The sequence below is a fragment of the Carassius auratus genome, unplaced genomic scaffold, assembly GCF_003368295.1.
Source record: "Carassius auratus strain Wakin unplaced genomic scaffold, ASM336829v1 scaf_tig00000254, whole genome shotgun sequence".
Taxonomy (NCBI): Eukaryota; Metazoa; Chordata; class Actinopteri; order Cypriniformes; family Cyprinidae; genus Carassius; species Carassius auratus.
Genome location: NW_020523286.1, coordinates 1071844 through 1099266, shown reverse-complemented (window position 1 = coordinate 1099266; position 27423 = coordinate 1071844). Strand labels below are relative to the sequence as shown.

General features: G+C 39.1%; 1 protein-coding gene across 4 annotated transcripts in view; it reads right to left on the bottom strand.

The window, feature by feature from the left end:
• LOC113068892 (arginine-glutamic acid dipeptide repeats protein-like) overlaps nucleotides 1–27423 on the bottom strand; it is a 145758-nt gene that overhangs the window by 83649 nt on the left and 34686 nt on the right. Inside the window, exon 1 of one of the 4 annotated variants that reach the window (XM_026241807.1) lies at nucleotides 17419–17962. The exons of 2 other annotated variants lie outside the window; for them this stretch is intronic. The gene's annotated coding sequence lies outside the window, so the exon portion shown is untranslated. Of the gene's footprint in view, nucleotides 1–17418; nucleotides 17963–27423 lie in introns of those variants that run through there. One more of the 4 variants, XM_026241804.1, reaches the window with a different exon arrangement.

The following is a 27423-nucleotide window of genomic DNA, read 5'->3' as shown; positions in this document are numbered from 1 at the left end:
CTGGTCCTGACAGACACCCACCGAGAGGGGGGCTCAGCTCTGCGTCACACAGCCCCCACACCCCACACTAATCATCGCATGAAACATAGGGCCTGGAGGACAGATCTCAGCTCAGGCTTATTGTCCAGGACCTCATTTATTCTCGCTGCAACGTTATTCCAAACACATCTTCGCGAACATAAGGTTAAAGATGATGAGGCCGCAGCGGCAATGCCATTAGGTCAATGCGTCAGACCATTTCCAGACTAAATTATTTAGTTATCTGGCAGTGGCTTTTTTTTCCCCCTGAACACTGGCAACCGGCGGCAGATGGTCTCGCGAACAAGCCTTGCATTCAAAAACACGCGTAACGGCTCTGCCAAAAGCACCTCCACCCCAGATACCACAGGACGGTATTACCTCTAATTAGGAGCGGCTTTTGTTCCTGGATCAGCCACCTCTCCAAACCCACAGCCCGACTGTCTTTAAGAGGCTCTAGTCTGAATAACACCCTCTTTGTTACTCCACCTCTCCATTTAAGGCGACTCGGCTCAAGTATAAATATAAATTCTCTAGTCCTATTTCCACTGCTCGCCACACAAAACACTGCTGTTTATTTAAGGCAGACAAAAACCAGAGAGCACCTAGAGTGTCAAATCTTTGACATCTTTAAGAAGACAGGACGCTTAAACGTTTGGAGCAATTTCAAATCACAGCTTTCTATACTGCTGGTGCGGTATGGAGTCCAAATGCAAAGCACTGTAAACATGATTTGAGATTGTTTTCATGCCTTGGAGAGGCAGGCAGGAGGGGAAGTGACTGGAGGGTAATGAAAACGTAGCTGAAACAAGCAGTCTCAGAGCTTCCCTCTCCTCTCTGGACAGCTCATAAAACATGCATTGACTAGAACTATTACCATTCTGCCGTATTAGTTTGCCACGCAACACACACACACCAGACTCGCTGCTTTTTATTTTAAACATATAGTGACGTAAAAGAGCAGCTGTTTAGAAGACAGAAAAAAAACATGCGTTTACCAGAGGGAGGCATCTAAACAATAGGCTGCCGCTGCTCTCTGGGTTCAGGGTTGTGTTTAAAGCAGTGTACAGTGGCAGGCGGGAGATTAACTCGTAACGCATTCATGTGTGAAATGGAGACTTTATCCCTAACTGATAGTGTCGCGAGGCTTCCAGAAAACACAGGCTTGATGATTTTTCATCATTTCGGAAAAACAACCATAATATATTAGATTACCGCTCGCAGCCTTTTGGTACATTCACACAATGCAGACTCTTAAAACACCCGGCTTGTTGTGGGCAAGGGCAGCGGGGGTCTGCCATTCATGCAACGTGGCTTTTCTATTCCAGAAAGTGCATTAAAAAGCAAACTATTTCACAGAGGGACCAGGTTATACAGTGTTAGTGTAAAGAGTTGATCCAATCTTAACAATTTTTGTGAGCTGAACCCCTTTGATCTAAAATATTTACTTTAGGCACACTCTAAGATTAAATAAATATAGCCTAAATAAATTACAAATATATTAGCATGTTCACAGTGTTGGGTCACATGGCATAGGTAAACATTTGATATTTTTAGTTGGCGTTCCACTTTGATTTTCTTTTTATTATAACATTTTTATGATTTAGTTATTAGCTTTTCATCAACTCACTAACCCGCTGCAGTGTAAAATAAGATTGGACCCCATCTCAGAAGATCTTCTTTGTTCCACAGAAGTCAGGCAGTCATTTTTGTGTGAACTACCCCTTTAACTATCCTGAGAAAATAAAAGCCACAAATTGCCTATTAGCGCTGGAAGTAAAAAACACTGTTACAATTTTCCAAATTAGAGAACAGGAATTCCTGCCACTTCTTTGCACAGAGCCTCCATTTCCCAAGAGAGCTGAATCAGAGAGTATAAAAGCACTGAAAACGGCACTGTATTTTACAGGTTTTAACAGTGTGCAATGATCACGGTATTATTCTGCAACACATTCACAGGCTTTGTGCTCTTTAGCGAGCTTTACAATTCCTTCCACGGCATGACGAGAAATTAACCTCTGGGGGAAGATTTGTGTGCGTCCAAGCTAAAATAGCTTGCAAATGCATGGGTAAGCTCATAAACAGAGCAAGCATGTTCAGCACAGAGGCACATTCATCCACCTGTATACACATGTGTCAATCTAAATGAGTAGTCCATTGACTGCTGAGCAACTGTGTTTTCGTCTAAACTGCATACTGGGCAGAGCTAATAAAAAGCTCGTCTGAAATGAAATGTGGCCTGACCTTTTCCGATCTTACTTTCAGCCGCTCCTTTACGCAGATTTCCAGTTCCCCTCATGTATCATGCTGTTAAATAGCCTCCCTTCTACCCAGCGTCCCTTTAGCCATGCTAATAGTGGTATGACGGAGAATCTGGCGACTATGGGACGAGTATGTTTTAAATCAGAGATCGATACAAAAGCAAGAAAAAAAAAGGGGAAATCCCAATCTAAAGACTTTTACCCGCAGCTAATTATTAGTAAAGTACAACACACCCATTTTTGTTTGCATAGTATCATGTTATCTCCTGAAAAAACACAATTTGATGAAGATCTACTTTGTTACCAAGAGGAACGTCTTAATGAGCTGTTCAGCAAAGATAACGCATGGCTCTGTGGAGTTGTACATCTCTAAGTCTCTGCAGCAACAGCAGATCAAAAATTCAATAATGAATGTGGAATCACTGTAATTAATGTCTATGAGAATCCAAACACACACACACACACACACACACAAAAAAACACCAAAAATGTCAGTAACCAGATTAATTTTATATAGGAACAATCTGTGATCAGCATTACCAAGTGAGCCCAAAAACAAATTAGATTTGAAGCTAAGAGCCCCATTGATCAGCAGTCATCTAAACCGGCCATGAAATGGGGCTGGTAATCCAATCCAGCCGTTCGGAAGTGCCTTGGAGAGTTGCATCTCCACAATGGAAACATTCTGTCCACAATGTAATCCATTGTGTTCATTCGCCGGGCGTTTTGGAACCTGTTCGATTGCACTAAAACGGCCCAAATCATTGCGAGTATAAACAACGTGAGGAGATCCTTTTACAACTTGGCTGAAGAGCCGACGGCTGCACCACTCCACTTCAGATGACATCTGACTGACCTGTAGAAACGGTGACGCACCACTGTCAAAACACTGCCGCTCTCCAGAACATTCCACACAGTCTCCGTACAATTCCATGACTCACCTAGCTTAATTTCTAATATTCAATGCTATCCACAGCTACTTTAGTAGATCCCTGGTGGCTTGTGCTTCGGTTGCTAAACAAAAACTACATAAACTAAGCTCAATAAAAGCAGACGCCAACAACTATAATCATTAACTATTCTAGCCACTGGAAGTGTGAACAGCACAAGATTATACATTCACTAGTCTGAAACACTCAAGACTGTGAGCTCTGTCAATGGACAAACAGTTTAAGGAATCAGACAAATATTAGGATAATCTTACAACACTTCACTTCAGGCCATAGCCATTTTACAAGCCAGCGCCAAAGAACAACGGCCACCTTCCCTTTAAATATACAATGTGCTTCTCATAAATATAAAGACGAGGAAGAATCAACAGCACATCCACTCTTAACCTTGGGCTGTCTTACCGTTCCATTGCTTTATGGAACTGTATGGTGTATAAAAAGCAGATCCATTTCTATCCAGTCTGTTAGGGCTGTATTTCAGCTTCCCCCGTCATTAAATATTTATCCTTGCGGAGCGGCAGATTGTACTGAGGTGATAAGCACTTAGGAATCCAAATTTCTCAACCCCACACCCACTTCCAACATCTGTAACCCTCTACCCCAAACGCAACAGAGACTTATTTCAATGGATTATCTACAAGTGCTACTTTAATCGGAAAGGACTGAAACAGTGCCCACATTCCCAAAGGAAAGGCACTCTGCTGGTTTTATCAGGAGGGAAATCTTTTTTAAATACCAAAGGGATGAAATAACTTGATTTGAGGAGGACTCCCTCCTTTGTAGAGAAGGTTAAAGGGGCCGGGCCAGGGGAATTTCAGCATCCTGGAGCTCTTTGTATCAGTGACACACTGCATTATCACTCAGACTAGATCAAAATGGGAGATTTAGCTTTACTAAATATGGAATTGGTGTTCGTTGTAAATCTAACACGAATTTAAGCAGCACCTCTGCTTGTTGCTGCTGCTTGTGTGAGAGTTTGGCTCGGGTTGAATTTGGCATCTTAAAACATATGATGATGAAAAGATTTCATGCCTCAGCCTTGTGGGTGGTTGATGTTGGGTGTGAATGCATCTCTAGTGGACTCTGCATGCTTCAAAAAGCTTCTAGGGCCGAACTATGGGACTCCGCAGGTATTCTTGGATGGACAACAAAAACATCTTTTTTTAGGGCTCAATAGGGAATGGCAGCTCAAATCGGACAGGCTGAATTCCAAATGGAGCCTTCTACATATGGACTGGGAGCTCTTCACAACACAAGAAAAGATCTAACAAACATTTCGTTCACACACAGCCAACTGCACTTCCATCCACACAGAAGACAGAAAAAGTTGTTTTTAAAAACATTAATAATGTAATATCTCCTGATCCAATTAAAATAAATGAATAATTAAAACAAAACATACACATAAAAAAAGTGGAATAGTAAAAACACACACACACACACACACACACTCATGAATCACGATTTCAAACACTATAGAAAAACATGACATTAATCACACAACTCCACCCTACCTCTAATCAAATAAACATTTACATCTGTGTACTTAACAGTTACTGCACGGTGTACTAAAAGTGCTATTAGGCAAGCACTACTGTATTACTGTCTGTGTTAAACCAGGACAATGGCTGCAGTTTATTGTAGAACAGCCTGACCAGTGTAATCCAGTTTTGAAATGAATGGAGAGATCATGTTGTATTTAACTGAAATGTCTCACAGATGACTAACACTGGCCCAGCGGTGAACCACACGTGACCCATCGACAGCCATGATTCGGCGTGACCCTGTGGCGCTGACGAGCAGAGATGCTTCTGCCACTACAGTAAATACAAACAGAATCTAATAACACTCTCAAAGATCCACGCAAACATAACCAATCCAGACCTGATAAGGAAAAGAGAGCGTTTCAACCATCTCCAAATGGATGCAATCACCATACGATCCCTGAGAGAAAGTGGCGCTATCAAGTGGCAATGCAAATATTCAATAGCTCTGCTCTGCTTAATGGCGACTGGAGTGGGATTGTGGTGTATTGCCACAATAGAGTATAATTTCCCTCCCGCTCTGATGGAGCCACTTCACCCTGATGAAGAACAGGAGCACTGAGCCGATTCTATGACCACAGTTTGTGTTTCCACCCCCCTCCGCTCCTCTTTGTCCTCCCAATGACACGCAGCACAACAAGCTTGTAATTTTCAAACGTTACCATTCAGGTCTCATCGATTTATTCTAATCAAAGATGATGTGAAAGTCAAATACAACAGGGGTAAACAAACAGCAAAGGTCTCGGGGTACGGAGAGGTTTTAACCTCCGTCTGAAATCCCCTGTTCATTAATGTGCCGTTAACAGCTGGTTAAGGCCAGTGTAAGCGCGGTAGCAAAATCCATTACTTCAGCAAGTATTGATATGTCTCGCGGCCTGTTTACAATTTAATCTCGAACTTGTCAGAGCCATTATTTTCCTAATCACAACTCCTGCTCTTCTGCGCCTTTGTCTCTGGCTCATGTTTAAGGGAACAAAAAGGTCATAAGCTTGAGCGCTCCCCAGGGTGCAGCCTGCCACTGCTGTAATTGTTCCTGAGCAAGAGATGACAAATGAAGTGGATTAAATCAAAGGTGTCAGTAGCTCTTATGACACCGGCCCAGTCGCACAGGTTAAAACAGAGGTCAAGCTAAAAGGAAAAACTAGTTAATGCCGCCCTGCAATAATTATATGTGAAGACTATTAAAGTGACAAACTGTTCATAATTCCAGCCCTCCCTCACTAGGATAACTGGTTGAAAATCCATACCTACATCAATTCTATTGATGGGGCATTCAACTGCAGGAGATAAATAAAACAAATAAAAAGAAAAAAAAAACCATGCATACACCCAGTGACATGTCTATTACTCAAATTGCATCCAATCACAATAACGGCGGAAAATATCCTCAGGAGGCGATACAAAACTAGCTAAAACGATCAACGAGGATATCATCAGCAAACTTGCCATTTGTATCTCGGCCGGTAATCATTGAGGAACGGAGGCTGATGCATTATTTACTGGCTAATGTATAATTCAGAGCCAACAGCAGATTTAATGCATAAATAAAGCTGTGATACACTTGCCTTAAAATGTTTACTCACCAAAATAAGATCTGAAAGTACAAGCACGTCACACGGTGCCTTTGAAAGTTTCAAACGTGTCACCCGTTTCTTTTTTTCATGAGTAAAAGTGAAAATGGCTTGCAGGTGGCGAGATCCAAGACCCGCTTTGTTCACCTCCTAGGAACATAAACGGAGATCAAAATGAAACACTCAGATGTCTGAGCACAAGATCTCAATTACTTAATTTAAAACACAGGCCGGCGGGCACGAGCTAGCGTGTTTGTCTTTCTGCGAACGCAAACGCTGTAATGAAAAGTGAAGGGCGTCCATGTTCAAAGTTACTCGTTTCTGTTCCTAAGCAATACCATTGGTTCTTTCATATGATAATATTGTGGCAGAAAATAGAGGTTATTTTGAAAATAATTCCACTTGTTTATTGCTCTTTCACTGGCTGTTTTCAAAATGTAACGGAGCATGGCAGATTTCAGAGGAAAGGTTAGCAAACAACACACTAGAAATAGAAAACAAGCACAAGAAATTCTTGTAAAAAGGTTAATTAGGCTGCTTCAGAGAATTGATCATTTGACGTCAAACAAGTCAGTCACAATTCCCTACAGGCCACGCTATTGACCCCTGTGCTGAGGCTGGCCTACTTAAAGCTGGAGATAAAGACAGATGGTGTACTCCAACCGAAATGTGCTCATCTGAAATACCTTGGAGTAATCAAGTCAAAAACAGGAGTCAGGACCAACAGGATTGCTACAATATCTATTGTAAATATCTTTTATTTTGCCTTGCTTGCACTTTACTGGAGTTTAGATGCACGTAAATGGATCACTGAAACATACAGGTTATTAAACTAATAAAGTACTGCAAAGAAATCCGCTACATTCATTGCCATTCAAACATTTGGTGTAGGTAATGTTTATGAATGTTTTTAAAAGACGTTTATTATAAAAAAATATACAGTAAGCCGTAATACTATTAATTATAACTATCTTTTTCTATTTGAATACATTTTAAAGGCAAGTTTATTTATAAAGCACATTTCATACACACTGGCAATACAAAGTGCTTTACATAAAATGAAGTAAATTAATCATTAAAAAAAAGAATCAACAATAATAACAATGAGTTTAAAAAGCTACTGTTAGTGATGTGCTCTTAACACAAACAAACAATCAAGCTTTGTTCAATCTTTTCTCCACTAAGTGGAAAATCCTCCCAAAATACCCAACTATTCCACTACTTCACCTCCTACTTTGACCATCATAAACCAAACAAACAGATCTCGGAGGTCCTGCTTTCAACTGATTAACCAACAAACTTGTCTTTCTTTGCCCATTCTCTTTACCTCCGTCACAGCACTTACTTTAACCTTCTGTTTAAACTTTTAAAATGATTTAAAATGAATTAAAACAGTCAAGAATAGAAAATGATTAAACATAGAATACAGTGCAATCAGTTCGGATGTAACGGTGTGTTCATTCAGTAAATGCACAGCTAAACAGATGAGTTTTGTGTCTAGATTTAAATGTGGCTGATGTTTCAGCACATCTGATCTCTTCTGGAAGCTGGTTCCAACTGCGGGCGGCATAATAGCTAAAAGCGGACTCCCTTGTTTTGTGTGAACCCTTGCTATTTCTAGCTGACTCGATTCTAATGATCTGAGTGGCCTGTTAAAGTTATATTCAATATTAATATCTGCAAAGTATTGAGATTCTAGGCCATTGAGTGATTTATAAAAGGAGTAAAAGTACTTTAAAAGAGCATTGAATGAATTAATTCGAATTTTTTTTTTGTTACAGGCGATTAAAAAAATAAGTAAATCGAGTTTTTGTGTAATGGCGCATTTTTTGCTGTGTGCAACATCATAGCACACACGAAACAGCAAGCGACAACATAGCTACCGGTGAGAGTTGGAAGTTTGTTCCCAAGAAAGGAATAAAATCATCTGTTGTTTGGAACTGGTATGGGTTTGCCGCGACAGACGTGGAGCAAGAGACCCCACGCTGCCTAAAGCCCATCGCAGTCAAAAGCCGAATATGAAAATGGGGGTTACATTTGTCTTGCCTTTGATTAGGGCTGCTCCGATCACGATCAGCCGATCGTTATGCGCATCTCGTCAGTAAAGACGGTTTTCTAATCAGCGGTAAATTCCCCCAGGTGCGTGATTTCACATAGAGCAGCTGTTACTACACTTCATTTTCAGCGTTTATTTGCGCATCTTCTCAATTAACAAACGCCTCTATGTGAACGGTAACAGCAGCTCTATGTGAAATCACGCACCTGATGGAATTTACCGCAGATTAGAAAACCGGCTTTACTGACGAGATGCGCATAACGATCGGCCGATTGTGGTCGGAGCAGCCCTACTTTTGATTAAATCAATGCAAAATTTGTTTTAAGTTGTCTGCTTTTTGTACTTATTGCTTACCTTAAGTAGGGGGAAAATCAAAAAAAAAAAAAATCGGAAATCTAATTAACAAAATAAAATCGGAGATTTTATTTTTAGGCCATATCGCCCAGCCCTATTTAAAATCAATCCTAAAAGGACCTGAGGACTAATGTTAATAAAATAAAAATTACATAAATTTAAAATGTAAATCATTATTGTGATGACAAAGCTTTAGTGTCACATGACCTTTTAGAAATCATTGTAAATGTGGAAAATACTTTTTTTCATGATTCTCTAATAAGAAAGCTCAAAAGAACAGCATTTATCTGAAACAGTAATCTTTTTTAACAATGTCTTCACAGTAGTTTTCAACTAAGTATTAACTGAACTGAATAAAAGTATTCTTGAAAAATAAAAAAAATCTTACTGACCCCAAACTTTAATATTAATGTATATCCTTAATATTAGAGCAACTAAAGTACCACTGACTGAAGTTCTTGTCAAGCTGTGAGCTCCATGATTCTTCAACAAAAGCAAGTGAAGAACCATGAGCCAAGAAGAGACATTTCAGAGTTTCTGCTGTCTTGTCTATAGAGCAGAAAACAGAGACATCTGAAATAGTCAAACTAGGCATGACTGAGACTTTATCCTAACCTCAAAAGTGCTCACTGGTTCACACCTCGGCCATCCTGTCAGCTGCATTCAATGTGACTTTCCAGCCGTGGAACATTCCAAAAGGATGTGAGATGTAGTGGGATAGTGCACAAACATTGTTTAACAAAATCCCTCTGTAACTTAGAAGTACCACATTTTTTCCTAACATCTGTCAACCAAGTAAAGTTTTATGTTTTTCATCATATGGTTTTTCATTACATGCATATAACTTGATTCTTAACCTTTTACCTCATGCACTCGTATTTCTCTAGATGAGGTAATTATTTTTGCAGTCGCAAACGTTTCTTGACAAGTACGTTTAAACAGACTGCATTCAACTACTTGATAATGAAACTATTTATACACTATCAGGATGAGTCAGGGAGTGAAAGTCTAGAGTGCCGTTTTCTTCTGCCAGAAGTAAAATTGCACAAAAGGTTTATTTGATCTTAGAGAGATCTAGCTTGATCCATCAAAGCTAGCATTATTCAACAACAGCAGGCCTGGTTTGTACAGAACAATATGCATATTGTGCCACACAAAGACAACATCACCTGAAAAAAAAAAAAAAAAAAGATAATCCTCTGCTCAGGAACAACCAATATAGCTGAAAACTAATCGCTATCTGCTTCAAAAGAGCTGATTAGTCCATTACTGAATTAAATACTTTTAAATGAACAATCCTACTGAAGGAAAACCAACATGCCTGCCTTGTGGATACATGATCTGTCTTGGCTTATTATTATGTCTCCAGCATTCCCGTGTATCTCCTCAGCAAACAATACTGGCTTTAGTTTTTAGGATAGATCAGAGGTTCTCAACCAGTGTTGCCAACTTCTTTCAATGGAAAGTAGCTAAACCCTGCCTGAAAAGTCGCTAAATGTCGCTAGATGACGTCACACGCTAATTAGCATATTCATGACGTAAGTGCGTCATATTATCTTGCCCTTTCTGTGCTCATGTAATGCATTTTAAGGCAGCTAAAATTTTCAATAAAAGTTTTTAATTATTATATTTTAATGTTTCTGTTGTCCGACAACGGAATTAATATTATAATGAATGAAACGCGGTCCATTAAGACTACATAACCAGCTCTCAAAGATGTTAATCTCTGCACTAAAATCCTATTCATGACAATGTCTAATGAAATCACAAACACATAAGATTAAGACAATGATTGTACTGTGATTTCGGCTATACTTGTATGTAAAATAGAGTTAGAAGCAACAGAATATATTTTTTAACTGAAAGTGCTGCTCCTCTCTGCTTTTGATGAACATAGCAGATGCAGAGAGAGAGAGAGGCGTGTGTGCACGCTGGGAGAGAGCGAGAGAGAGAAAGCTCGTGCGGCAGTGTCGGAGAGTCTCAGAGACTAAGTAAGGTCTGTCAAAAAAAAGTCGCTAGATTTGTCGCTAGTCGCTTTTTTGGAAAAAAGTCGCTACGGGGGTCTGAAAAGTCGCTAAATCTAGCGACAAAGTCGCTAAGTTGGCAACACTGTTCTCAACCGGGCCTCTCGGTTTTCATCCAAAATATCTTAAGTTGTGTTCCAAAGATAAACAATGCTTATACATGTTTGGAACAAAATGGGGATATGTGATTAATGACAAAATTTTCATTTTGGGGTGGAGTATCCCTTTAATTAAAATATTATGTTATAGTATTAATGTTAAATTAAAATGATTTTAAAGCACGGCCTCTCGTGTTCTGTGATTTATTGCTTCGGACTGTGCGCAACAAGCCTCATCGCACTTGTAAATACACACTGAACTGCGGCTCAAAACTTCCAACCACCGCAACTACATCTCCCGGCTACATAAAGCAAGTTAGTGCTATTGTAAAGGTAAAGATTTCATGCAAATGTCAATGTAAAGACAATCAGAGTAATAACGAACTAGCGCGTGCCTAATGTATGACACTCCTGTGTATCAAAGTCGTAGGCTACATTAGGAACGCATAAGTCTGCACTCGGGGTTCTGATCCCTATTGTATTTTTTCGTGAAATTTCAATATATTTGCATAGCTTTCCAAATTAATGTCCTGTGAGTGTTTTATAAAGGATTCTCAACCATAGAGGAGGATCTTGTGAGGCTCAGTGGTGTTAATGCACATATGAGCATCCGACACGCTCTCAAAAAGTAGATATTCACTCAGTCCAGTTGAAAGGGACCGGTTTAGTGAATGGTCTTTTTTTTTATATCTCCCTGCTGTCCTGATTGCTATGGCAGGTTCACTTATTTAAGAAAAAGTATTAATTATTTTAAAGTTTATATTTTGAGTTGTTTTTGTTTTTTACGTGCAGTAGAAGAATAAGGCAAAACAAATGTTTTGGTTAATAAAAAAGGATTAAAGATAAACACCTTTCTCTTTGCTGCTGCAGTACAGTATAAGAGGAAATGTCATGGGGGGCTTGCAAAATTGACTGGAGAAGGATGGGGGCCCCGGAACCCCTGGGATAGATTTATCTGTACTGCTCCTTACTAACAGTAAAGCAGTGATCTTGAATGCTTGTCCACCCACCACAATTCATCACAGCTTTGTGATCGTTTTAAAGTCAGAAATGAGATTCTGCTCCACAGTCTCATGCCTAGTAGCTATAAAACCATTCATAGAGAATAGTTGGGATCTGAGGTTGAGTGCCTTGGTTGTACACCTATACTAAAAAGCTACTTTATAAGAATAGTTTGCCATAAATTTAAATTTAATCATTGAATCATCATTTACTCACCAATATTCAACACTATTTCCTTTCTTCAGAAACATGAAAAGAGATCTCAGGTAGAATGTCATCAGGCAACTTTTCCATTATATTTATATTTATATTTATTCATTTAGCTGACGCTTTTATCCAAAGCGACTTACAATTGCTATATATGCCAGAGGTCGCACGCCTCTGGAGCAACTAGGGGTTAAGTGTCTTGCTCAGGGACACATTGGTGTCTCACAGTGGATTCGAACCCGGGTCTCTCACACCAAAGGCATGTGTCTTATCCACTGCGCCAACACCACCCCTATTAGAATGAAAGAGGATGATCCACTTTAATTGAAAAGCTACAAAGAATGCAAAAAAAGTTTAATAAAATTTGTCTATGACTGTTGAGCAATACTCAGTGAGGAACAGACTAAAACTGAAGTCTTTTTGACTGATATTTTTCCGCACCGCCACTGCTCTCAAATATCACTTGCAATATAAAATACCATGATCAGTCAAATGAAACAAACAAGAACTGGTGACATCAAATTTAGAAAGGTGCCATTTCTACATCAAAAGCGATTACAAATTATGTTTAATAATCACAGCAGAGGGAAAGACTTAAGCTATCATACAGCTTCAAAGGAATTTTTCCTCACAAGCTACACAGATTTTTTTTCTCTTGTTCCTATTTTAATGTCATGTCAGCTTCTATGGCTACGTTCATGGTAAAAAAAAACAAAAAAAAACAGGTTTAGTTATTCAAAAGTACAACTAAAGATTTTTTTTTCTAAAAACATTGAAACTTTTACAAAAATATCAACAGAATAAAACAAGTTTCACACAGGAATAGAAGTATTATAGTATATCAAAAAATGTTTAATGGACAATTTGATGAAACTGACTGTTATATGGATTACTATAACAGTGCTTCACAACCAGGAAGGCAAGGGTCCACTAGGGGCCCCCAGTAAATATTATAATTATATTAATATTAAACAAATTGTTATTTGAATCTTGAAAATCAGTCATTTTTTTATTTTGACTGTTGCTTAGATAGAAAGGCCTTTGAATATTGTCTCGGACAAAGAGACCTTGAAGTCAGAAAGGTTGAGAACTACTGGATACTTGTATATTTAATCTTGGCATTGGAGGTCTACAAACAAACAAACAAACAAATAAAAACCTTTATTTTCATTGTATGGACAAGCTGCCAAAGGACATTCTGCCTCCTTTCGTTACAAGGAATGACAGGAAGATGAATGAAATAATGGCAAGTTTCATAACATAAAGCATATATAGCAAAAAATTATGATGTTTAGGAGTTGTAGGAGGGCCGGCAGTCACAAATTGTGCTCTCTATTCCAGCAGTCTAAGAAATCTGAATCCTTTCTAAGCAAGGAATGCGTCGATCAACACATGCTTTTCAAGATGAAAGCACTTGAGCGAGGACTGCATTTTTATAATGTTTATCACCACAGCGAGTGTTTCTCTAAAAGGACAAGGACAGAGCGAATACTAGTAAGGGTGTGTGGATGTAAAAGAAAAAAAAAGCATAAAAGACTCCATCTGACATCCCTAACCGAACAGGAAAACAGTGGGGCCTGTGGGACCCCCAACCTCACTTTATGACCATGTGCTGAATTAACAGGTCCAGATGTCCTCTCTCACTTAACATGTGCGAGTCATCTCGAGCAAAGGGCTCAGCTGCTTTAGGGCTTATTAAAAAAATATCAGTTTCAATTACACCCATTAACTTCTCGCGCTCCTCAGGTTTACACTTATTTGACATCAACAAGCCCGATTCTTGCACAAGACGTATGTTTAATGCATAAATCGACCCATCCAAGTTTATCAGATTAACTTCAACCGCTACACATCAACTACCTGCTTCTGGCAAGGGCAGAATCAACGGAGAAATGAACTACAAATAAGACGGTGTGAGAGAGTTGTGAGTAAGAGAGTGTTGCTGAAACACCATACCGTGTACCCATGAGTCGAACAAAGACGAGCCTATTACCAGATAGATATCAATCTGCTCTTAGTACTTGCTGCTACAGAAGCATTCAGAAGACTCGGCTGCTTGAGCTGTTTATAGTTTGACAGTGTCAAGTCTCTTTGTCACTAGGGCTATGAGCAGGCGCCTGTTGTTACTGTATCTATTATCAAGGGGAAAGTGCCAACACATTCTTGTAAACAAAGGAGAGTCTACCTACAAGTTCGCAGAGACAAAGCCCAACCTGAAAACGCTCGAGGCGCCCATTCAAACCAATCCGAGCGGTTCTCAAATTTCTTTCAGAAACAAATTTGGACGAGTAAGCGGAGCTCGCAGTCAATCAATCGCATATTTGGCTAAAGGTTTTCCCCAGATGATGCCATGCAAAATGTGACGCTAATTACCTCTGCCCTTTCTACAATTCATTAAGCATAACATTGCATAGCTCAGCCTGGATGTGCCACCGTTAAGGCCCCTCTTTGGGAAACGGAGGAGAAAAGACGTGCGGCGTAACACCAGCTGGTTCCAGTGTGCGAGCAGATTAAATAGCATGCCTGCCCAAGCCCCGTCAAACATTCAGCAGCCACCATACGCCAACTGATCCGCTACAACACACTCTATGAAGAAAGCCCTCTGTCAGCCCTACCACACTGCCTTTGATCAGAGTATCGCACGTTTGATATTTTTAAGGGACAGGATAACACACAGAGCGCATCTTTGCCACGTGGGTAATTCTATTAAACGCAATAAAAAAAAAACATCTTTTATGGATTGGGTTATGAAAGGTTCATATTTTGGTTTTGGGATTCCCCAACAACAGGTTGACATGCATGCAAGGTCAAAAAAAAAAAAAAAATGTATAATTATTTTTTTTTAACCTTATTTGCTCAACAACTCCCACATGATTCGTTTAACGATTAATTTGTCCAAACTCCTCTTTTGCATGATGCTAATCTGGTGTGATTGGTCTGATTAGTGAATTTCATGTGTTTCATCATGCCTGTAATGCCTGATAAAGCAGCGTTTGTGAACGCAGTGCTGCTTTGTGTACAGCCGTTACTGGGGAAACCGCTATTTCACCACTCCAAAAGCAGCCCCTAGTGGCAAAAAATTATTTTGCATTTTCATTCAGAGCAATACTAAAACACCAACAAGTGGGCGGGCAATATGCTAATGTTTCATGATGACATCAACATGATATGGCTTGGGATGTGTTTTAAAAACGATTTGTTTCAATGATTCAAAGTCGACTCTTTCTTCTGAGAGACAATAACTTTATAGATGGTGCACTTTCAGATTGAAAACTTTCCAGGAAGTTTTCATTCACTAAGAGCTGTGTTACACACTGCATGAAAGGTAATATTTAAAAATTCATTATATGAGCACTGTAAACCTTTAGTAGCCATTCTCCGCTGCTCAAGCAAAGAGGCAAGCAGTTGTTAAGGGAGAAAGATGACACAGTTAATCATACACCCACACGCTGCAAATGAAGGCCCGGCACTCAGATGTATAATAACAAGAACATAAAAAAAATACAGCATTCACCAGTCATTTAAAAGAGTAAGAGAGCCCAGTCATTCACTAGAGATGACAAGGAGGACGTTTGGAAACACCTAACGCAACCTAATTAGCCGTATTCCAATCTAAATAGGTGACAAAAAGGGTGTACACGTGCTACAAACACGGAGAGGCTGTGTTCAAATATTAAACTTGCCGTCCGTGTATTTTAAAGTAATCTAGCTCTAACAGGTTTCTAACAAAAAAACAATGAAAACATTCTGTTCCTTGCTGTAGTCTTTAGTTCCTCTGCAGGAGACGCTTCACTAAATGTTTGATTTCTTTCACCTTAGGCTACCCTCAAAGCTATGGCATGTGTAACAGGGTATAAAAGCTTTTCTTCTCCCTCTCTAACGCTCTCCATTTTCTATGAACCGAAGGATTAGGACAGATACTCTGTACATTAGTTGTTACAGATTACTGATGTCTACATGTTTCCAGCCTGGTCAATGCCATCTTTTTTTGTGACATTTAATCCTAATCTCTGTGTTTTCGGTGTGACAGCAAGTTTGGGAAACCCCACAAAACTACTAGCAGAGTGTGACTGACCACCTCAAAGCTTTAGACATGCCAATTACCATCTTGTTGCACAACTGGAGAGGAAAAACATCCCAGTGTGGGGGGATGGGGCGCTCATTTTTTTCAAAGAGTAGGCCCTTCTTACCACATATAGCTACATCTTTTACATATGCAAAGTGTGAAAAACATGGCATAGTTTTTTATTTTATTTTATTTTTATGTTACCCCTAGGAACGGACCAGTCACATGAAATTCAAGTATGGCCAATGAACCAAAAAGGATATACAACATGTTTCTTCCATATGCATAGCATGGAGAACCAGATCAGATAAGGCAGGCTATGAAACAAAAATGGTTCCAGACAAGTCTTTTCAACCTACAGTCCTAAAAATAACCATGATTCCATAAAGAACATATAACATCCAGAAAACCTTTAAATTGTAGAAAAGGTTCTTTAGAAAAAAGAAAAACTGAACCAAAAAATGGTTCTTGTACGACACTACTTCAAAAACTACTTCAGAATCCTTTATTTTTAAGAGTTTGCCCACATGTACCAGTCATACCCCTTTGGTCTTCACCACAAACACATCACTACATGCTAGGGACTGGAGGACCATAACCAGCCATATTTGTTTCCATCATGGGCCACAGTTCAAGTGTTTCAAGTTAACAAAGAGAAGTTAGGCAGACTTGGCCGTCCCATAGCAGTTTCCAACTGGTCAGGCAGGTCTACCAAAAGCTCTTCTCCCCTGCTCCCAGGGTTTTCAGTAAACAAAAGGTCTCTTCCAACATGTGAGGCTTGGGGTCACTGCAAATGCACTGTTGTGATGGTGTTCGATAACACTAAACACTGAGATAAACAGCATGCTTAATGTATTGAAGATCCTCAGCACCTCCAACTTTAAATGCACCATTTATTCTAGTACCCGAGCATTAATAATTCACTTAATGCTCGAGTTCCTCACTTAATAGAATGGAAACAAACACAGAACAACATCTTTACGGAAGATGCAAGATAGCCGGGGCCGAAACTTGATAGACTACTTACTAGAAAGCCATAAAGCATCCTAAAAAAATGACACAGTGCTAGTCTCTTTCAACAGCGAGAGCAAAAGTGAAACATGCAATAAAAAACAGGCTGCTGCTGCTTTCAACTTCTGAGCCTGTAGCAATTGCCAACATTCCATCTCTATCCCCCCCATTTACCTTCCCACCCACTCAAACCCTCCAAACTCCCTCAGTCTTCCTTCTTTTAGAACACAGCCAAAGTCGCCAAGGCACTACTCACCCGCCAGTATGATGATCTAAGTTCCTATCGGGCTGCTGCAAACAACTTCAAACAATTCCACGTCTGTTCGTTGAAAATGACCCTGCCGAACTTCTCGGCCTGGGCCAAAATCCAAGAAGCCGAGGGCTGAGCACTATCACGCCGATACTTTATCCTGAGAGAGCCGATGTCCATACAGAGGAGAAACGGGGCAAATGCCTCAACAAAAGACGACCTCGCTTTACTAATTTATTCGCATTCGGACCGCCCGGGGACTCGTTTTCTGAACGTATGCGTTTCCCCCTCCTCCTTTTCGCCGTGTGATAACTCCAAAAGCTTGAGTTTGTGGAGGGTAGGAAATCAGTGAGTTCGGCGTTTACAGACTCCGCTTCCTTTTTCACACACACACACGCGCGCGCTCCCTCGCGCTTTCTTTCATATGCACACACAGCACGTTCTCTCTCTCTCGCTCGCTCTCTGTCTCACTCTCTTTCTGTAGAACCCCCTCCTCCTCCTCTTCAGCTGTTCAACAGACGCATCCACATGGCTGACCTAGTCTTTCTTTATCCAGACACTAGTGAAGGAGAATTACCCCCCTCCCCTCCACCACACACACACACACACACACACACACACACACACACACACACACACACACACACACAACTTCTAAAAAGCGAGCAAAACAAAAACACGGACTGGATTCTAAAGATTACTCGTGATTGAGCGTAAACTGTAAGGGTATGGTCGGTAAAGAAACTGCATCGGTAAGCAAGACGTTGAATCCAGATTCACACGGCTGCTGTATGGAATATTAATGTGCATGATGACGACTCCAGCTCCAGCAGCACAGATAACAACAAATAGATAATCACAGTAAACGCCAAAATCAAGCCTACCGTCCAAATAAACCACAGATTCCAGCTATTGATTTTCAGTGTCCAATAATGAACACTCAGTTTTTATTACCGTGCTTCGCTGCCAAATGATTGGGGCTGAGAACAAAACAACCAGTGAAAATTACACATACATTGTGCGTTGCTGCTCTCATTCTCATTTGCATATTCACATAATGAATTAATTACTCCGTTTCCCCCGCCCAACATGGAAGCAGCATGCATTCACAAATGTGCATTTAAAAAGAACGTGCATTCTTTGTTGCTCTGTATAGAATGAAAACCGATTTTGTGCTTCTACACAGAATATAAATAATTTGATAATATAACATCAGCACTGCCATGATGATGCAAGAGGGAAAATTTTTCAATCTTTTAAAAACATGGTAATCTTTGTATACATGTTGTCTTCATACATTTCTGAAAGCCCTTCATTTCATCAAATGATTCTAAAAAATATGTCAGGAACTAAAATAATTTCCTTGCACTTTTACACATTTGAATACAACACAGTTTTAAAGAAAAAATATTTTCTCAAATTCATGGGTCATTTTTCGACAATGTGACCTTGCCTTTTATATTAAAATATCAATGTGACATTAAAAACAAAGTTATATAAATAAAATAAATAAATGTATACTATATAATGTACACATAGTAACGTATGTAATGTATACAACAAGTGACCTCACTTTCATGAGAGTCTAAAGGGGTGCTTTAATGGATGTCTTGTCACATGAAAAGACAAAGCTTCCTGCATATTCGTTTATCCCCACCAACAAGACATTTTTTTGAGTTTAGGCTTCTATGAAAAAAAAGGCTTTTAAATCACCAAATTAACTAAATGTTCATTATAGCAGTATTTGTTTATGCAAATTGCACAGTTTGTGTATTTGAACTTAGACAATAGAAATGAGCGTCAAGTCACTGACTCAAATACTAATGAAATGTTACATTACAGAACGTTTCAAAATCTTAACCCCCCCCCAAAAAAAACGGAAGCATTTTCTCTTCACCAATGTTATATCTGCGGAGGCAGCGAAGATCAATAGGAAGTGAGTTTGGTGTACTGCAGGCCCTTTATTGTGCTGCAAACCATGTAGCCTGTCAGGTTTTCAAAAGGAGGAGGTGTCCCTAGTGATCCCAGTGCTGGCAAACGCTTTCCAGCTCCAGGGGAGCCAGAGACAGTGTGACTTCTGTTTCTCCTGACAATCCTTAGCTCCGCCATGCACCCACACGCACACGTACACACACACACACTCACTCTCACTCTCACACCCCAGCAGGCCACCCTCCTCCCCTCTTGGAAAGCGTTTGAGCTTCACATTCAGGCGTATTTATTACATTTACTCAAGTGCATCCATATTTATCTCCCCGAGCCGCCCTGATAGCACTTACAATGTGCCCAACAGGAAACCTGAGTCACTTGCTTATGCGAGATCCTCGCTGTGCACAGGAAAGATATTTAGAGAATGCAGTTTTCAAAGAGATACAAATCATTGCTATCAGCCAATGGGAGATTAGCTACTCTGGCTCATGAGAAAAATTCACAACAATGCATTTGACACGGTGGCAGACAGTTAATTAGTGCTCAGAAAAACGAATCACGACGGAAGGTGCGTGTTCGCGTGGGGAATGCCTGAAAAATGTATAGATCGTGTTTTGTTTGAGGAATATTAAATCATTGTGATGTTATGTGCAAACAAACATTTCCTTTGGATGACTGACATTCATGATCGGCAAGGTAAAACAAACAGGCATGCGCATACGACTGGTTTTTCACAAAATGCACTCACTAACAATCAAAACATTTCCAAAAAATTCTCAGCTAATGCACGCTTGATACTGCTCAGCGTTCAGACAGACCAAAAACACAAGCTGAGGGTTTGGAGGAAATGTAAGCCAAAAAGAGCACCGAAGTTGTGAATGCCTTGCATTTCATGCACTCAGATGGCTGTTCCGCAGGCATTCGCAACAGCAGATGAGATCCCATTATCAGGCAGACGAGAACTCCACCTCCAGGATTTCACAGCTCCTCTGTTTATCACACAGCCCTGTCAAGTTGGGCACCATTAACCGATAATGAAAGGAGACAACCGGTGCAGTTACAAGCAAAGCATTCTGCATTCTACAGGCCTAAGCATGTATCTGGGAAGCTGACTGTGTCTATTCAGTTCTGCTCTGCATTCAATACCCATCACAATGCCTCAGCTACTGTACTCTGACCCCTTCACACTAGTATATTATTGAAAGGTTTAGCTTGAGATGAAAGGAATTAAAAAAATATGGCAAGTTCAATACCAGGCTCAATCTACAGCAGATGTGGAATGAGATTGATAACAACAAAAAAAATCTTAAAATTCTAAAAAAAAAAAAGGGGGAGGCATTTACAATGAAAGCCAATCCATGAACATTAAAACTTAAAGTTTCAATACAATCGGCAAAATATGTAAACAATATTTGTTTAAAAAATTAAAACAAAGATATATCTATATACTACTACTAATTGGCAAAAAAAAAGCATTACTGCTAATTGGAAGTCTGTGAAATCACCAACTGTAACTGAATGGAAACAGAGACTAAAAAAGATTTACAAGATGGAAAAAATGACTGCATCATTAAAATTGAAAACTGACATTTTTAATCAAAGATGGCACATGGTTAAAGAATATTCAAATCTATAATTTATTTATTAGTTTTTTTTTTATATGTGTATGTATATGTATGTATTTGTGTGTGTGTGTGTGTGTGTGTGTGTGTGTGTGTGTGTGTGTATGTATATATATTATTATTATAAATTATTTTTATTTTATTACTTGTCTCGGATGATCTTTCTTGTGTTTTGTTTTGTTAAAAATATAAATAAAAGTTCTAAAAAAAAATGTGTTTGTTTTTATTAGTAAAACTGTTACCTTCACATTTCTGCATTTAAATCTTCAAAAAAATGACCATATATATTTTCGGTGTGAATACAGCCTTACAAACTTAAGTTAAAAGTTGAAATTAATTTCTCTGGAAATCAACATGAAGCCACAGATGCTGTCAGTTGAACCTAATTCAGAACCCAGATTATTTCCCAAGAATTATGTCCTATTCTTACTAAGAAAGATAAACTATATTACAACGATAACATTCTGCATTTTTGTCATCTGCCACTTGAAATGTTCGAGCTCCTCAAAGCAGGAAAGATTATGATTGGCTGTCAATGTTTTTATTATTTATCAGCTAAAAAAATATATATATTTGAAAGTGATTTCAATGCTCTCGCTCTACTGTGTCATTACAGTTGTGGTTTGGACTGCTGTTCTTTTAAATTCAGAATAACATTTTATAAAATCATCATCCTAAGTGTGAACAGGCCATTACAATTTGATAAGATGCTAAACATTTTATATTTGACGACTAAAAGGAGGGAAAGAAGTATTAGTGCTTTATTGTAACCAATAAAGATTCCCCTTGCTGATCTGATGAATGTTAACAAAAGAATTAGATGTACATGACTGATTTATTATGCCTCCTCCAGCTTGACTGTCTTTCAATGAATGTCCTGAAGACTTCAAATGCCCTGCCATACTAATAAGTCAGCCAGTCAGTCTCTGAAACAACAAAAAAATGGTAACAAAAAAAGGGGACGAGAAAGAAAAGATGACATGGTTGAGTGAGCCAAGCTTCTGAGCGCCTTGGCAAGCCTGGGAGGCCCTGGCCCCTTAAGCACTCATATCTAGTAACTTCATTTAATGCATTCACCAGGGATCAGCAGACAAGCGGAAGGGAGACAGAAAAAAGAGAAACATTCAAAAGCAAATGCTCTCTGGTATAAGGTTCGGTGAGTTATCGAGCAGTAAAAACAGCATGAAGAAATTAAACCTAATCTTTCACACCGTTTCAGGGATAGACGGGATTTATTCCACTACTTATAATAAAACGTGTTCTTCCCGGTCTTTGAGGAAGTCATAGCGTCGGAAACAGCCCATTTCAAAGTGATACAAAATAACAGTAGTCCGGAGTACCTGAGCTCTGCAGCCGTTCCCTTTTCTTTTTTTTTTTCACCAGAGGTCATATTCACACTCTGATGCCTGCCATCGGGAACAAACACTCGTGCTTCCCTTCAAAAGACACCAGGCACTTCCACCCCCATTTACTTTTCCTTCAGACACACACACACACACTTCTCCATCAGCTGACAGCCTCTCTCTACTAGCAGACGAAAAAACCTTGACTTCAATTTGCTGGGTGCCATTTTAGCACTCTGCTACTTTCGGATGAGACTATTTTACAAGTTTTGAGACTTGAGGGGTGAAAACAAGCAGAAATCACAGAACGGCTGTAACCAAACCCTCTTTGACTATAAAAAATGTCTCAATTTAAATGTATTTTATTGCTTCATCCTATTCAGCAATGACTCACAAAGGAAATGTAATGGGTTTCAGCCTCAATGGAGTCACACATATTGTTCGACTGAGGTTTGGATCTGTTTATGGTACGCCAATAAACATTTTCTCATATCATCTCATCAAGGGATCTCATCCAGAGTAGTCTGTGTTTTTTGACATTGCAAGCCTCCGCTGTTAAAGAGTAGTTAAAGAGATAACTGCCTTCCAAGCTATTATTTAACATTGTAAACAGCACAAGAAGAAAGCAAAAGCCTTCTGATGTGAGGCAGGAATGCTCAATTTCATTGAGAGATTGCCCTGTAGGCAAGCCTTGCACATTATATTGTTTACTTTGCCATTCATCCATATTTGGCAGGCTCGCGAAACCTCAAATCCTGCGACACTTCGGCGAGGTTATTTATCGTATCGCCAAGCTACACAAACTCATAAAAATCCATCTTTCAAGGGACAGTTAGATTCAAAAACCATCACATTAGGAAAAAGCAACATAAGCATCCACAATTCCAGATGTGTTGCTGTCACCCGGCAAACAAATTAGATCAGGGAATGCGAAGGGGAGGTCTATGTGTCTTTCTTCTCACGTAATTACACAGCGCAGAGCTCGCTGAGAGACGAGTGGCAAACCGCCCTGACGGACTGACTAGTTTTCAGCTTCATGCGTAAACTCGTACTCCGATCTAAATGAGTGGTTACTTCTGAAAATAAACAGAAACGTTTGGCCGGATTCATACACGAGCAGTTGGGAGATTTTTAAATAGCTGTGAAGCTCCCGTGTGGACGCCTTGAATTTTCTCTTTGTTTGCCGGTGGTAAATAGTCCATCAGGGCAGAAACCCCTCCCTTTGCTGCTCTCTTGCTGAAGACAGAGGTATAAACACACACAAGCCTCCCCAGGTGCTTCTTCACTCACTGCCTGATTGTACATACATTAAGAGCACTCACTAAGGCTTTCTCAGGGCAAGAGCTGGTGTGCATTGTCTAGGTTAACATAAAAGGATTAATAAAAATATTTAAAATCTGCTCTATATATATATATATATATATATATATATATATATATATATATATATATATATATATATATATATATATATTTATATATATATATATACACAGAAAAAAAACATGCTATATATTATATATATATATATATATATAGGAAACAAAGCCTCACAAACTCACGCCTGAACCCCTTTCTGTGACGCCACTGATTTTAAAGGGTAAAACAAAAAGGAAGTGAATGGAGGATGTTGCTTTAAGCTCCTCTGTCCAGATCCATTAGATCAAGCCACTAGTGTCTGCCATGTGAGAAGGCACGTCTACACGACTGGAGTCTTTCACTCTGCCACCCAATGGACAGTATGAGCAACCGCACCACAGTCTCTGTCACACAAAAACACAAGAGGCACACAAAGATTCTCCAGGAGGTTCTAAAAGTAGTAACGTGCATTCAGTGTGAAGTTTGATGACTTTTACAGCAGTGGGAAATTCTGAAACTGCTGTTGGTGATTCATTGTTTACTTCTCACTCCAGACGCCAGTGCCAAGCTGCTACCATCAGCCTTACCCAAAACAGAACAAGGCTGTTTGGATGACTAACAAACCACATATAACTTACATATTGTGTGCTGCCACTTAATGTACAGTGGATGAAAATTTTCGATAGACTGCGACGCAATTAGCAATGTAAACTGTCTGCAAGATTGTAAATATTTACTCTGAAATCAAAAAAGGAGAGGAAAAGGGAAAGAAGTTACATATTCCTCGGCTGTATTAACATCTCAAAGCTGAAAAGCTTAAAGCAAAGCATTAAGGCTATTGTCACAGTAAATGCTCTCAGCAGTATCTCACACTGTTTCAGCAGTCATCGTGCCCTAGGCTGTGCTTACCAGCTGGAAAACCATTCAAATGCAGATGAGATCGTACTCAATTGGCAAGGTGTGATTTTCACACTTCTCTCGCCCCGTCCTAAGATCTCACTGTCAGGTTTGCACCCTCTGTGTGCCCTCGTAACGCCTGTCACAGGAGAGCGACGAGGAATGATAACAAAACGGGTCCGTCTTAGATGTAGTGCCCCCGAAACACTCACAGGAAGTACAGAGGGAGCATTGTTCTCCCTTTACTGTAGGCACATTCCTCCAGATGGTGGAAAACAAACCCCACAATACCAGCTACACGAGCCTAGCTGAGTGAAACGGTGTCACAGTCACTCCGCTGGGGCACTGAATCATCCTAAACGCTGACATCTTTCCAGCGATGTTCTCAACGCTGAAGTCAGCATGCATTTAGGGCAGTCATGTGTGTGTGGGCTCGTGAACGATTGTGAAAATCTCAAGCAAAGGCATCATGACAGTTGTCTCCGTAGCCTGTCCTCGTGTCACAATGGATTTCGCACTTATCTGCATGCTATCAGTTAAGAAATGACATGCGATAGGGCCATCTTTAGTGACGTGAGAAAAGACACGGAGAAGCTGTCTTATATTCGTTTGAAAACAAGACAGTTAAAGAGGCAGTTCTTCTGTTTCTTATAATGTCTTTGGAAAACCTATTTGACTACTGTGAAAGAATGCTGAACTGTTTTGGGGGGTTCAGAACAACATTGGACCATATTGACTTTCATTGTATGTAAAAAACAACTGCTACATTTCTCAAGATATCTTCTTTTGTGTTTCACAGCAATAAACAATCATACATTTTGGGGTGAATTATATCTTTAAAGATGCAGTTGAATTTCCAGTTCATCAAATTTTTGCAGCGAAAACCAATCAGTTTAATAGGAATCCATGCAACTGAAATTTTTTGTTCCCGGTGCAGATTTAGCAAAAGTCATCTTTTGTGTAAGCTGGGCTTCAAAACATTGCTACACAATTGCAACAGACCTTTTTTGCCTGCAAAATATTAAAAAATATGACTGCACCTTAAAAAGAGAGGTGAAGTTTTGTCATTTTGAATGCTATGGCTTTTATTAATAGTTCAACTAAGTATTCTGTTCCATTCAGTAGCCCATCTCTACAGTGAAGGACACTTAAAGCTAAGTAGAAGGAGAAACAGAGAGAAAGAGAGGGAGGTGTAACAAGAAAAAGGGAGACGTAGCCAGCAGAAAGCCAATTATCAAACTCATTAAGTAAGCCGCTCTGGTGCTTTAAGAGGCACAGCCTCCATATCATTGCTGGATTTATCACCGTCATTTGCATCCTCTGATGCAGCCTGTCACTTTTTCAACTAGCTAAAAGGAGGGGTCACATCAGAACAATCACATGCATCACACATACTGGGTCGACATGCAGTGTGGGCGGCATTGAGAACGGACAGAATCAGTGCAGTCGTGTTTGTCATGCTAAACAGGGTGAGCTCAATCGAACGTTATTACAATGACACATGCGAGTAACTGTTAGCATGAACCAGCGCGACCACAGTGAGTTCTTAAAACAGTATCAAGGTGCTACTAGGAAAGATTTTACTGGGATAACTGATAAAACAGTATTTGGGGCTATGGTATGGTACTCTTTTTATTATACAGACCTATTTATATTTTCAAAAATATTAACATGGCAATTCCGACATGCACGCCTTTTATACACCACTTCCAATATATGCTATTATTTTCTTTCTTTATATTAGTGATGTCAAATGATTAATCGCGATTAATCACATCCAAAATAAAAGTTTTTGTTTACACAATATATGTTTGTGTACTGTGTAAATTTATTATGTATATATAAATAAACAGACACATGCTTGTATATATTTCTGAAAATTATGTTGTTTATATATTAAATATATTTACATATAATACAAATTATAGGAATATAAATACGAGTAAATCTTTTAAAATGTATACAATTAAATTTATACAAGTAAATTATATTAATATATATATATATATATATATATATATATATATATATATATATATATATATATATATATATATATATATATATATTATCGTATACAATATTTGAACAACTTCTATCTGCAAAATCATAATCAAAAACTTGTAATAATAACAAAAAGACAGACAATACATTTTTCTAAGAACTTATTTTTTATTACTTTTTTTTATCAATGAACCATTTATGATTTTAAAATAAACATTTTACAGTTGTCAAAAGACTAAAAATTAAACAAATCCTGTAATTAAGTGAAATGAAGCAAAATGATTATGACAATACTAAATCATATCCAGTACAATGATTATATTTTCATAAAAAAAGGTTTAATATAATAAAACTGTAGCCCTCAAGACAAAAACAGTTGGAAATCATGGCTTTAAAGGATGATGTGAACAAACGGTGTGTGGTAATTGAGTCAAACAAAAGGGAGTTCTGGGAAGCATCAGATAGGTGTGCTTTTGGCATCGAAGGCGGTAAACAAGGAGATGTTAGAAAAGAAACAGCTGGATTTACAACTGTAATGCTGACTAACCTCGACTGGGTCTCCGAGGACCCGCAGCCCTCTTTACAGGCATTCACAGTACCACACTCTGGGGGAAGCAAAAATAGACAAAAGAAATGAAAGGAAGGAAATAAATCATGAGTGCATGAGCGAGCAAGTGAATAAAAGCATGCAATAAATGAAGAAAAAGCATCCAGCCACTGCGGCTTTATGCACAAGAGGAAACAAACCGAAGATTAATGCGTCACCTGGAATTAGCGCTGATGATTTATTTAAAAAACGTCTACTGCTGTCATAAACAATGAGGGGGGGGTGATGAAAGAAAAGAACAGTGTGCAAG